At 35.5% G+C, this 14,365-nt stretch overlaps 1 long non-coding RNA gene across 1 annotated transcript; it reads left to right on the top strand.

Moving 5' to 3' along the window:
- Positions 1-1,231: 1,231 nt before the first annotated feature.
- Positions 1,232-6,622, top strand: LOC129145834 (uncharacterized). The gene is made up of 3 exons (XR_008551930.1): positions 1,232-1,299; positions 2,578-2,741; positions 5,947-6,622. It is a non-coding gene; the product is annotated as an uncharacterized LOC129145834 (long non-coding RNA).
- Positions 6,623-14,365: the final 7,743 nt, after the last annotated feature.

Consider the following 14,365-nt stretch of genomic DNA (forward strand, 5'->3'; position numbering starts at 1 on the left):
GGTTGAGCACAGTGCTGTGAAGCTGTCTGCAGCCTCTGCAGCGCCAGTTCAATTCCCAGCTGGCCAAGGAGAATCTCACATGGCGAAGTAGATCTCTCTTGTCTCGCCCTCTGCTCCCCTCAGCAGTGCTTTAGGTCCGTCTGCCTATTCTGCTCTCCACTCCATCTCTGGTGAATCCGCTCACCCTCCCGCCAATCTGGCCTGTACCCCAGCTCTTATATAAATAAAATAAATCTTTAAAAAAAAATTAATAAATAAATAAATAAAGATGATTCCTGCTTCCTATCCTAAGCAAGAATTCTCACCTGGAAATCGTCAAGCTTCAACCTGAAAACCATGAGTTTTAACTACTAACCAAGACTTCCTAGTTCATTGTTTTCTGAGAATGGGGAAGTTTTTCAATTTTTTGATCCTTTTTCCTCAATTTTTATGATTCATCTTAAATCATTCTCTTCTAGAAACACAAAAAAAGTCTACTAACCTTCACCTTCTTCTCCATTACATTATTCAAACATTCTGAACATTGTTATTTTTCCTATCACCAGTTTTCTTTCCTAATCTAACATATCCCAATTATCTTTAGCTATACTGTATCTTTCTAAATCTTTCCATTAGTCTTTTTTATTTGAAGCCACTACATTCTATTAGTCACCCAAATTTAAAACTTTTCAGTTATTTTAACTTCTGTTCTCAAAATTGACATAAATTATTCTCTAAATTATCTTAATTATATCTCCATTGTGCCTTTCACATTCGTTCTGTAGAATAGTGCTAGAGATTTCATAATAAGTTCACTCTATTCTCATTGACTGTTCTCATCAACTTTTTTTTTTTTCTTGTCAGGTCACTATGCCTGTGCATTTTCTTTCTTGCATATTTTTCATTAATAGCTGACACCGGCTGTGCCCACTCTTATTATTAAATGCACACTGTTGAACTATGGATGCACAGAGACAGTCCATGAGAAATCTTACTATCCTGGAATCATAGGGAGTTTTCTCCACTAACTTGAAGTGAGCCAAACCTTGTTTTGAATATTCAAGAGGGCAGGTTTTATTTGTGGGAGCAGAGATTGAGAAAATAAAGGAAATAACAGCTCCAAATTCCCTCCCTGATGTGATGATACCAAAATTACATATTTTTTCAACACTGTTTTAAAGATGCATAATCTGGAACATGACAAAAGGAGCAATCTACCCTTGGTTCCTTTTTTTTTAGAGCGACAACCAGCAGTGCTCGTTTACCTTGATGTGTTTCACTTTTGGCCAAGTGGATAGACTAAAGAACAAACCCACAGAGGTAAGAGAATTCAGTGCTATTTGATAAAGAGTGGCTTTGTTGGCACTTTTCTCTCCGAACAGCAGGATTACTGAAAATAACAGGCTCCAACGCGTTTCTTTCACAGAGTCACCAAAAATAGTTCTTTTGTCATCTCCCTTAATGGAGCTAAAAAGTCACTTTCATAGAAATTAGAAGCAATGCTAAAGCTTGTCTGGTTTCTCCTAGCAGGTATGCAGTTGAGGGCAAATGAACAGTCTCTACTGTTGATTACATGTTGAGCACAAGTTTGGGGGAGGGGAAGCTGTTAGAATAACCAATTTCTTTAGCAATGACCAAAAAAGAAAGAGCAGAGAAAAAGGAAGAAATTGGAGTAAGAGCAAAAAGACAGCACAGGTGCTGCACATTCTTTCTTCCATTCTGGACACAAAGAGCATCACATTTTCCTTCCTATCTTAGTTTGCTTCCCACCTGCCCACATGTCAGAGGTAGAAGGAGGAACGATCTAAACAGTGTCTTCCAGTGGTCGATCAATAGAATTAGTGAATTTTAAATGTTAATGCATTCCATTCTGGACAATGGGGAAGACATTCCAATTCTTCAATTTTTTATCCTTGACTTAGATGTACCAAAAGATAGAAAACCTGTCTAACATGTAATTTATCTTCCGATAGACTTAAAAATGAAAATAAAATATAAAAAGAAAAATTTGCTCATGAAGAAAAATCAATCGCCTGCGTGGCTTGACGTCCAATATTTTTTAGCAAGCATATAACTGTTGTCTCAAAGAGAATAAGAGTGTTTCCAGCAGAATGAAAGGATTTAGTTTTTAGTCTGAGTATATTTCTAATTTTCATATTTATTTCTGTATATTTCCTTTAAAAATCTAATAATGAACAAAGAGCATAGGACTTGCATATGTGTTTGCTTATCCACATTTCAGGAACCTAATAGATGGAAATGCAACTATCTAATAAATGCATCATATAAATCTGCTCATTTCCACCCCTCATTGCTGTAGGAAATGAGAGAAACATAGGGGGATTAATTATTTTATTCAGAAAGGAAGCATATCCACCCTACTTATTGCAGGACTAATAACATAGTATTAATATCATTATTAGATGCCTTATTAATATCGACCACTCCACACTGTTGGGACTTCTTCGGAGTGTAATGGTCAATCTCCAAGAACAACCCCAGAGAGACACTGAGATTGGGGGCAAAGGTGGGACTGCTTCTTGGACTTTGTTTCATGCAGTAACTCTTCCACTTCATCCTTTTCATCTCTAATTTCAGACCATTTCAAGAAGAAAGACTAGATCCCATTTTCCACTGGAAAGACACTCAGAGAATTTGCAGATATGTTTTAAATCCAGCTCAGCAAAGGTGAAAGCTGTCAGAAAACAGGGAGAATCTTGGGAAATGGAACAGAATTGAACAAACATTTCATATCACCAAAGGTTGGTCCTGAAGTTTCTTAAATGGCAGAACCATGACTATAACCTGCTAGGATGAATATTTTCCATCCATTTTCAAACTTTCCACTTCTGATATATCTTAGTCAAAGTAACCAGGCAACTGTACTGGAAGCCAAGTGGTGCTTGTGCAGACAGTGGTGGGACTTAGGAGTGTGAATGACAGCAGCAGTCTCACTGTCTCTCTAAGTCAAGAAGGGTATGCTCAGCCTTTCCCATGGTCAGCCCACAATCAATCAGACCAGGGACAATCTGGAAACTCTCTTCTGTCGTTTTTAGTTTATATTTTATAAAGAACTTTCCAAATTCAGATCCCTTACAGCAAATCTGATGGCGATACTGCAGAATTTATAAATATGGAAATTCAAAATTATCACTTTTGTGAAATAATCTGTCAAACTTTTTTTTAAAGGCATAAGATGAGTCTTTATTAGGAAGAAAACCTGGTAATCACTATCTGCAATCACTGATCCATCTGGATTTGCCTTTCTGTTGGTTTATTTGACTTAGAGAAATTACATCATAACTATCTTAATTGAAATTTCTGGCTGTACATCTAGCACTTAAGCCATATAAATATAAATAAATAAAACGTACTTCATAAATTTTACTAGCAATTTATGTCATTTTCTATGAACAATCTTAAGCAATATGTTGGATTTTTGCATTTTCATCAAAATGAACACAAATTATCTTAGGAACAACTAATAGTAATTTTGCAAACTTCTATGTCTATAAAATGCCATATAGAAGCAAATAAAAATAATATTAGATATTAAGAAGTAGATTAGAGGGCCTTCCTGGTGGCCAAGGGGTTAAGACGCAACCTATAAGCTAACTGCAGCCACTGTAGCAAGATTCGATTCCTGGCCAGGGAGCAACACACATGGCGCAGCAGACCTCTCCTGACTCGCCCGCTGCTCCCCTCAGCAGTGTATTTCAGTCAGTCTACCTGTTCTGTTCCCCACTCTGTCTCTGGTGAATCCTCTCCCCACACCCCCCCACCCTGCACCTCTAGCCTGTACCCCAGCTCTTGTATGCATAAAAATAAAATAAATCTTTTTAAAAAAGTAAATTAGAAATAATTATTGGAGGTTTAAAAATGTAATATAAAATTATTATGATCTAGATAACCTAGAAGATAAATTTTGTAAGTTTTAGGCAACCTATCATCATTCTTGTGATTCAAAATTCAATAAATGCCTACAACTGCCTAATGCTGTAAAGCATAATGAAAGTGTCAAAGTGGAATAGAATGAAAATGATGACATTAACATTTGTAGCCATTGATCACTTTCAAACTATAGTTGAGGCCTGAGTGCAACAGACATCTTTTCCAGTTTTCATAATCAAACATATACAACTTGTTTCTACAATGGCATCCTTTGCTTGAAATGGAAATGCACATGTGTTCTCATGCCATTGTGTCTAAGGAGGGTGATTGCTCTAAAGCCTGCTTTTCATTTATTTTGGAAACAACAGGAACACAAATGGGTATTTAGGAATGGAGATACCCATTAATATTAGTCATGATTTACAAGGTAATGGCTTGGTAACTTTAACTGTATTAGCTACATCCTTAGCTTTATAACACCCAACAAACACAATTCAATTCATTTCCTGTACATATTCACTACTCAAGGAATTTATATGAGTGCCACTGGATGCCAAACCCACATCCAATGTTCAAGGAGCTTAAAGTCTAATAGCAGAGAGAAGCAAATTGAGCATTCTAATGCTGTTTGCTGATGGTGTGATAAAGGATGCAAGCCTTGTGAGTCAGGGGATATTTCATGGTGAATTTAACGTCTAATATTAAAAAGAACCAGACTGGAAAGATGCAGCTTGCTCAAAGGACTACGAGGACTGGGTGCTAGGGGAGGGGTGAAGACACAGCATAGAGGGGTCTCTTGCAAGCAGCTTATAGTTTGTGGTGAATCCACCCATGCTGAGAGACATGTGCCATCAGCAGCCACAACCTTGGCTTTGACCATGGCTTGCTCTATGTTCCATTTCATTGAATGACTGGGATTTTACTAAGCAGAATTGGACTTGCCTTATCATTTGTTTGTTTACTTGCAGCAATGCCTTGATGGCATGTGGGGTCTTGCATGAAATATATATGCTGCATTATTCTTTATGTTGAAGATGCAGAGATTCTGAAATGAAGGAATAATATGGGACTTATAAATTTCTTTTGCCATTTAATTTTAAACTTTAGAAAGTACAGGTTTACTTAAATATACAACACAAAAGTTTCCATCTTCTTCTTCATCAGAACATTGATCTCTTTCTTTTCTTTTACTTTTTACATTCTTCCTTTTTTTTTTTTTTTTTGCATTAGTTCCTTTACTTCTAGAGTAAAATTGACTGACAGAATTCAATTTGTAGGTTCCAACTGAAGCTGTCTTTTGATTATAACTCTAGTGTTTGAGTCTATGAATGGAACATAGATGAATAACCAACCCTAAGACTGAGTGACATTTAATAAAAATACTATTTGTTTAACCTGATTGTGATGTTTCTGAATCATAAAACATTGAGCATTATGATGGCTGCCAGGCTATCTTATCTGCTACTTGATTTTAAGTGACATCTGTGGGATTTTTATGTAAATTGATGTTTTCTTTTTCTTACTTACACATCAGAAAGTAAAAGGATTCAGATTTTTGACATCACCGAGTATTGTAGGGGCGAAATAGTAAATGTCTTTAGGAGAAGTATGGCTTTTATTCTGGAAAGCATGACACATTATAAACCTCTCCATCAATGTAATCAGCCTCCTGACATGAAAATAGCAGTGCTAGACATACATCTATTTCCATATCAAGCAGAAGGCTGTAGGTGAAAACACAACACAGAAGGTTAGTCATTGGAAAGAAAGTGTATGGGTACATTCTGAAGATATTTGTTTAATATTTGTGTTTACTTTGCAAGGCTGTGCTCCCTTTGGTTAATCTCCAGGGTGTTTTGGCAAGTCTGTCACCTGAAGAGCATGACTAATCCAGATTGTGACTCAGTAGATCAAGAGAGATTAACCTGCTCACAAAATATTCATTTCATGGGTGAGGAGCTCTCTGGATTGCCATCCTGTTCTACTTTGTAATACTCTGAGCGTATTCCACAATCCAAGAGCTCCATTTCAGCGTATGTTTTCATTTTATTTTCTTTTTTCTCTCTGATTTCCCAGGGTCTCTGTTTTTCCTTTTTGAAAACTGGAGTGATTGCTGCTTAGTATTTACCCAAAGAGTTGAAAACTTATGTTCATGCTAAACCTGCACATGGATTTTATAGCAGCTCTATTTATAATTACCAGAACTTTGGAGTAAAGAAGATTCCTTCCCTGGAAGAATGAATAAAATGTGGTACATCCAAATAGTGGGATACAATTCAGCACTAAAATGAAATGAGCTATCAGTGATGAAAGGATACAGGAAACTTTAAATGCATATTACTGAAAGAAAGAAGCCAATCTGAAAAAGACTACATACTGTGATTTCAACTCCATGACATTCTAGAAAAGCAGAACTATGGAGAAATTAAAATGATCACAGCTTGCATGGGGAAAGGAAACTGAGTAGATGAGCACAGATTTTTAAGGCAGTGAAACTACTCTGTATGATGAATACAAGTTGATAACCATTTGTCCAAACCCATAAAATGTACATCAGCAAGAGTGAACCCAATGTCAGCTATGGACTTTGGGTGATGATGATGTGTCAATGCTTGTTCATCAGCTTCATCAAATGTACCATCTGGTGAGGGATATTAAATTGGGGGGAGCAGTGTACCTGGGAACTAGGCCAGGGAATATATGTAAAATCTTTTCACTTTCCTCTGAATTGTGCTGCAAACCTAAAATTGTTTAAAAAAATAAAATCCTTAAAAAACATTAATACTGTGTGACTGGGAAAATTGACTATAACTTCTCATGTGATATTAATATTAGGATTGAGAATATAATTTGAGAAAATTTAGAATATAATTCAATGCTTTTGGATGTGCCGATGAAAACTTTGGAGCGTAGCTGGACTTCGTGCTCAATATTATTGAAGACTCGTGGCTATTTTGTCACTGTCTCAAACACCTTCCAATGCCCACATTACCTACTAGACCTCAAACATTTAATTCATTGAGAAGATTATCTTGAATGAAAGTGAAGGTTTAAGTCAGTATTGAAACATCCACACACATGGGGGCCTCCCTGGTGGCGCAAAGGGTTAAGCACCACACTATGAAGCAAACCGCAGGCTCTGCTGCATAAGTTTGATTCCCGGCCAGGCAGGGAGCAACCTGCATGGCGCAGCAGACCTCTTCTGTCTCACCCGCTGCTCCCCTCAGCAGTGTATTTCAGTCTGCCTGTTCTGTTCCCAACTCTGTCTCTGGTGAATCCTCTCACACCCCACACCTCTGGCCTGTCCCCCAGCTCTTGTATGCATAAATAAATAAATGTTTAAAAAAAAAAAAAGAAAGAATCATCTGCACACATATTTGTTACTAAAATGTGTAGAAATGGATAACACCAGAGGAACCTCAGTCAACAACACTTCACTCCTGGGTGTGGGGATGTATCTGTGAGAATGAAGGAGAGAAGCTAGCGTGAGCAGCGTTCATCAAACAAAGTAGGTCTGACCTCTCTGTAAAATGTCCACTCACTACATTATTTATCTCTTCCAGCTGCACTTTTTTGCTTATTTTCTTCCTCTGGGCTGTTAGTTTTTACTACTTTATATTGCCAGGGTCTCTTCTAACTTCCCATCTCTAGCCTGCTGTTTCTATAATGAAGTAGATTAGGACTTGAGAGACTGACATGTTCTCAGACAACTGAAACGCAAAGCTTTAAGTCTGGTCTCAATAATTCAGGCTACCAGAGGAGAAAGGAGGGGTGGGGGGACAGGAAAATGGGCAGGAGGCACAATGGACTCTGGTGGAGGACTATAGGTGCCTGGGTAGTGAGTGTGGTATGGGAAGAACACTTGAAGAGTGTGGTCCTATACCTCTAAATCATCTACAATGCTGTAAACCAATGATACTGCAGTTAAAAAAAAAAAAGAAAATGAAAAAAAGAAGAAAAATATTTCCTACTCTTCAGTATGTTTATAACTGTTTCGAATGTATGTCTGCATTTAGTTCTTCAGGTTTAATTAGAGGTAAAATCAATAACCCTTTCCTAAAAACCAGTAATATTGCATGAAAAGGAGTTCACTTCCCAAGTTTTTTAACAAGAAGAATAATAATGCATGTCAACCCCAAATTTACAACCAGTTTCCTAAAATATAACAGAAACAATAAATGATCCATGTACAAATTTTAAAAAGTTTGCTCCTTGTGACAAAACACAGGCTGGCTAATTTCCAAGATGACAGAGGTTATAGGAGGAAAATGAAGGTATTATACGCATCAATTTTTATTTACTATTTCCTTTTGTGAACTAAGTAAAAAATTGAACATAAAATTGGAGATAAGGGTTCTTAATTAATAAAAAGTAAGGAAAAAGAAAAAGAAATTTGCAGCTAGATAGTAAGGAAATAAATTGTCTCACAACTTGTTTAATACATACATACCTGTTTGCAAATAGGTTTAATAGATTTTATTTCTGAATTTTTAAGGTAGCATCTCACTCAATGTCATTTCACAGATGAGTAGTTTGATAAGATGTATGATTTTTATATAATTTGTCTATAATACAAAAACACTTAAAATAAAATACAACCTATTGTTAAATGGCATCGTATAATCCTTTCCCTGCAGTCAATCTTATTTGAACAAATGGATAATAAATTTTAAAAATGATCTCTAAAACAATCTCACCAACACCACCAGAAATGCTGGGAAACTGCCTGCTGATCTAGCTCACAGACACAACAGCATCATAAAACTGTAAAAGACCTGCTGTTTTTGCAATGATTTATTTCACAACCAATAATTAAAAGATTAGGAAATTCCATCTATTGTTACAGATGTAGGGTGCCTAGTTGTTCCCACCCTCAGGTTCTAGGTTTTACATTGAGTCATCCATAGGATCCAGCCTCCAAATCTTCCATAGAAGTTTTCAGGTATTAAAGGATTTACCTGAGTTCATTACAAGGACTTATCTTAAATTTAAACTAAAACTTAGTGTCACTGAAGACATCTGCTTATCTAGTCAAATCCATGGATACCTGGAGCAGCAAACATTTCCTGAATGAGGCAAGAGGCAGGTTCTTATGAATGATCTGGGCAAAAGTTTTCAAAATAGCAGTAAATAATTTTCAAGATTATCAAATTTGCTACTGGAAGAGTATGAGACTACAGATACAGGAAATTGGGGGGTATCAAAAGTTGTTCAAAGGGAATGAGATCACATCCACAGTTTTGGAAGATGGCATCATGAGGTGTCTGGATTTTTTCTTTCATTCATCACTTCCCTCCACTACAGTTCCTCAGAGCCCCTGAACTTGGCCACATTCCTGAACTCCCACACTGGGACAGTAACATTGTTTGACCCATTGATTCTGGCTCATAGTTTTAGCTGTAAGAATTGTCTTTCTTTAAGCTTTTGATATTCCATGAGCTCTCCACTATTCTCTGAGATTTTCTTTTACTCAAACACAAATTTGCAGTTAGAGAGCAACTTTATTTCCATTTAGATTGCTCTTGTCTCAGCAAGACACCCAAGATTTCAGGTACAACAGCCTATTGAGCAAAGTCAGCTATATTCTTTTATATGAATTTAGCTCATTTAGTTCAGTTCTTATGTTTTTAAAAACACATTGCTTTGAGAAAATGTAAACAAAATTATACTTAATCCAACTCTTCCCATTAGCATGTAAATTGTAACTTACTTGAATAGCACCACATCTTGTAGTGCTTCTGTAAATCACTGGAAAGAGAGGCCAAGACTTAATAAATAATTTCAGTAATACAAAAATCCCAGGAATGATATATTCTACTTTATAGCTACACAAAAATATACTCATTGGGGATATACACCTGAAGAGGTATAAATCCATTTCCCTGAATCATATTCAATGTTGAAAACTAATGCCACCTCAATAATAAAAATTAAAAAAGAATTTTTTTTTAGGTTAACATTGCTTAACAATGGGCCTCCCCGGTGGCGCAGCGGTTGAGCGCTGGGTTGCGAAGCTGCCCGCGGCCTCTGCGGCGCCGGTTCGATCCCCGGCTGCTCCCCGGCCACCAGAGGAGGGTCCCACATGGCGCGCAGACCTCTCCTGCCGCCCGCTGCTCCCCTCAGCAGTGTACTTCGGTCCTTCTGCCTGTTCTGCTCCCCGCTCTGGCTCTGGTGAATTCTCTCACCCTCCTGCGCTTCTGACTGTACCCAGTGCCTGTATAAATAAATAAATAAAATCTTAAAAAAAAAATTAAAAAAAAAAAAAAAACATTGCTTAACAACATTATATATGATTTAGAGGTATAGGATCTCCCCCTTCAGGTATTGTTACCACACCACACCTACTACCAAACACCCATAATCCTCTACCATTGTCTACTTCGCTCTTTGTTCTTCTCCCTCCCTCTCTGGTAACCTCAGTTCTACAGTCACATTTCTAGTGTTTGCTATTGGTTTGGCTTTATCTAACCCTTTGTTTTGTTTCTCATTGTATAAGTGACACGATCTAGTATTTGTCTTTCTCCTGACTTATTTCACTTAGCTTAATTCAGTTCCCTCCTTGATACTGCAAATTGCACAGAGTTTATCTTTTTTTTATAGCTGGTTGGTATTCCCTGTGTGTATTTACCACATCTTCCTCATCCACACCAGTGTTATTGGGCACTTAGGTTGTTTCCGTAGCTTGGCTATGGAAACAATGCTACAATGAACATAGGTGTGCATATATCCCTCTAAATTAGTGGGGTTTGTTGTGTGTGTGTGTGTTTTGTCTTCTTAGGAGTGGAATTTCTAGGTCATATGGTATATCAATTTTCAATACTTTGAGAATTTTATTCTCAATTATAATAATAATCCTGAGACCCTAACGCTTATGTACTTCTCTTTATATTCACTTTTATTCTGGTTTCATTTTAATTGCTACTTAAAATTATTTTCTATTTTAGGTAGAATGTTACTAGAAATAATAATACAATGACTTCTCAATAAAAAAAGAAAATTGTGGAACAACATATAAAGATACCAATTTTATCATGGGCTGATTGCTATAAGAAAAGAGTTAAGTTCCTACAGCATACTTCTGGTCATGAAAATATCATCAAACTTTCAAATAAAGACTCAAAACACTTCTAGTATTAAAAATATACATATATGCTCACCCATTCTGCTAATAGACATTCAGTTCATTTCCATTTTTCCCATTATTTTAACATTACTATGTATCTTTATTTGACTATTAAAATTTCATTTTCTGTGAATTGCTTATTCTTCTCTTTTGGTCTTTCTATTGGTGAGAGAACTTTAAATAGTTCAATTGCTAATTCTTTATAGATTACATGCACTGCCAATGTATTTATTTTTCCCATTTGTTACTTGTAAGTTATAGTTAATATAAGTATTGTATCAACTACTTAATGTATTATTTTATATCAGTCTATTTGTATGTATGTATGTATGTATTCATGTATGTATCTATTTATTGTCTTCATAATTTTTGTTTTTCCTTTATGATTTTGTTTAATTCTTTTTCTCCTTTATGGTCATAGAGATTTTTCTTTATTTTCTACTGCATTTTTAAAGTTTTGCTTTTCACATTTAGTTTCCCATTTGGTAAAATTTTTATTTTTCTATCATCTACTTTTTCAACCTGGAGATCCAATTTCCAGTAATATTTATTGAAACAGAAACAAATATTTTTTTAATCCATAACAGGATCTAACAAATTCTCTGGGACAAACCTGATGCTATTGGAATAAAATTTATTTGATTAAATTAATTGGCCAAGAATTACGGAAAGGCCTTTTAACTCATTAAAGTGCCCAAGTATCTCATGGTCCCATGCCCTGAACTTGAGCAGTAGCATTGGGTCCAATTCTATGTCTTTCTCATTACAAAGTTGCAGATTCTCCAAGCTGAAATACCTGACTCAGTAGCATGCAAAATAAAGTTATTCTTAATGTGAATCAAAAGTTATAGAGAAAAACATTACTTTGTAGCCATCATTTTCCAAGAATGATATTTTATGTAGAGACTAGCAAATTGGCAGTCTGCCTTGTTTATCATTTTTTTCATGAATTAGATTGTAGTAAGCAGGACCTCACAAAATATTTATTAAGAGAAAAAGTAAACTTAACTGATTTAATATCAGACTGTTCTTGGCAGTCTGAAATATTGTATTAGTAAAACTTTCCAAGTTACACAACAGAAAGTTAAAATGATTGAAAAATATTCTAAACAAACGTTGCAGAAAATAAGTTTGTAAAAGATTAGAAAATCTCAAGATGGACATACAAATAAGTACTACTTAAATACATATAAAACAAGAATCTATAGGCTCTGGAGCTATCCTGAACTTTGACATTCTTGAATTAAGGTTTATTGCGACAAAATAACTTAAAGGTGACATGCTATGATAAAACGTGACTTTGTTATGAAATTGCACCCGAGTCTCTGTGACCCAGATGTGCTGGAGAATTTGGAAACACCCCTTGTTTTTAACCCCTTTTGTAAAGTGCTTATTCCTGGCATATTTTGTAATGAACTTTTTCCACTAACTATCAAATCTCAGAAAAAGTGTAATTTAAGAAAAGAAACAGAAGTTATAAGTGAATATTTCAGAGTAATCTGAATTTTTGAAAACTGTATGTTTATGAATATGGTCCATACAAATATCATCTATACAATATAATTATGTACATATTATTATATGTGTTATATATTTATATTGTAATATTTTATATATATGCATATATACATATATGGACAAAAACATATATAGAAAAATAAAACAAAATATTATCAGAATATGTATTCCTTGATAATAAGGATTTGAGTGGTTTATTTTGGTTTTGCTTTTGTTTCTATTGCTGTTTGGTACTCTCCAAATCTTGTTCAATGAATTTGTATAACCTTTGCAATGATAAAAATATATATATATATGTATGTATATATACATATATTTGTTTGGAAACTGGAAAGTAAGTAAACAGACAAGAAACATTAATCTGAATGTTCTAAATTGTAGTAAGTGCCAGAAGTCAGTTTTCCTCACTCCAAAGAGACACAGGTTCCAAAATCTGAGAAATGTGGACATCTCTGCCCCCTACTGTCCATTTCAGTAAGTATCCAACGATTCTCAACCAGCTGTAAGCATGAATTCCTTGGAGAGAGAGATATATATATATCTGTGAAATTACAAAATCCTGTGCTCCTTCCACAGAGTATCTGAGACTAAGAAACCTCAAACTTAGAGAAAAATGAACTTAAAATCGAGGAATATTTTGATAGCTGTTAATGAAATAAACAAGGAAAAAACGAACTTACCTCGTAGGAACACAAATAGAAAGGAAACTAGATTTCTTTTCGTTTAAAAAAAGTATTAGCATATATTCAAAAAGTACATATACATATTAAATATTATGTATTTAAATAGTATATATTAGTATAGTATATATTGATGCAAACATTTTTAAATATGTTTATATATGCTTAGTACATATTAATATTGACAGTGCTAACATACATTTATGTGCTCTAATAACATTAATATGTTACATACAGGGCCTCCCTGGTGGCGCAGTGGTTGAGCGCTGGGTTGCGGAGCTGCCCGCAGCCTCTGCAGCGCCGGTTCGATCCCCGGCTACTCCCAGCCCACCGGAGGAGGGTCCCACATGGCGCGCAGACCTCTCCTGCCGCCCGCTGCTCCCCTCAGCAGTGTACTTCGGTCCTTCTGCCTGCTCTGCTCCCCGCTCTGGCTCTGGTGAATCCTCTCACCCTCTCGCGCTTCTGACTGTACCCAGTGCTTGTATAAATAAATAAATAAATAAATCTTTAAAAAAATATGTTACATACATATTTTATAGTATATATTTACTTTTATGTATTTTATATACTTTGGAGATATATTTTACAGTTTTATACTCTTAACATTTGTGTGTATATATATTTCTATATCTGTAGTTTATATAGGTACAATATGGAGCATAATGTGTATATATGCTATATACTATGCATATGTAGAGTATACACAGTACATATACTATACATTCATATATACTTTTACAAATGATTTTGCATTTGTCAGCCTTACTGTTTTTTAACAAGGATCCTCATCTATAACTAACATCTGCATTTTATCTATGACTGGTAAAAGATTTCCTCATTTTGAAATTATTTGAAGTTCCAATTTCTTTCAGAAGCTGACACATCCAAGGTTTTTTGTTACTGTTATTTATTAAATTCAGCCTTTCCTCAGAGCCGGGCCTGATATAATAAAGTCTTCACATCTACTCTCACAAGTAATTTATTTACAGTCAGGACAAGACATTGAGGCCAAGTTCCTCTCTTTCTCAACAGTTCCCATTGAATTCAGTTACGTGTTTGCTTGAAGGGAAAATGTAGACAATGTGATAAATACAGCCGTGCTTTATCCATGACCAAACTGAAACCTGCCTCAACGAGTCATAGTTAAGGAAGCAAATGAACTGAAAAAAAGGCA

Source organism: Talpa occidentalis, unplaced genomic scaffold, assembly GCF_014898055.3.
Source record: "Talpa occidentalis isolate TD23 unplaced genomic scaffold, MPIMG_talOcc4v2.1 talOcc4.14, whole genome shotgun sequence".
NCBI lineage: Eukaryota > Metazoa > Chordata > Mammalia > Eulipotyphla > Talpidae > Talpa > Talpa occidentalis.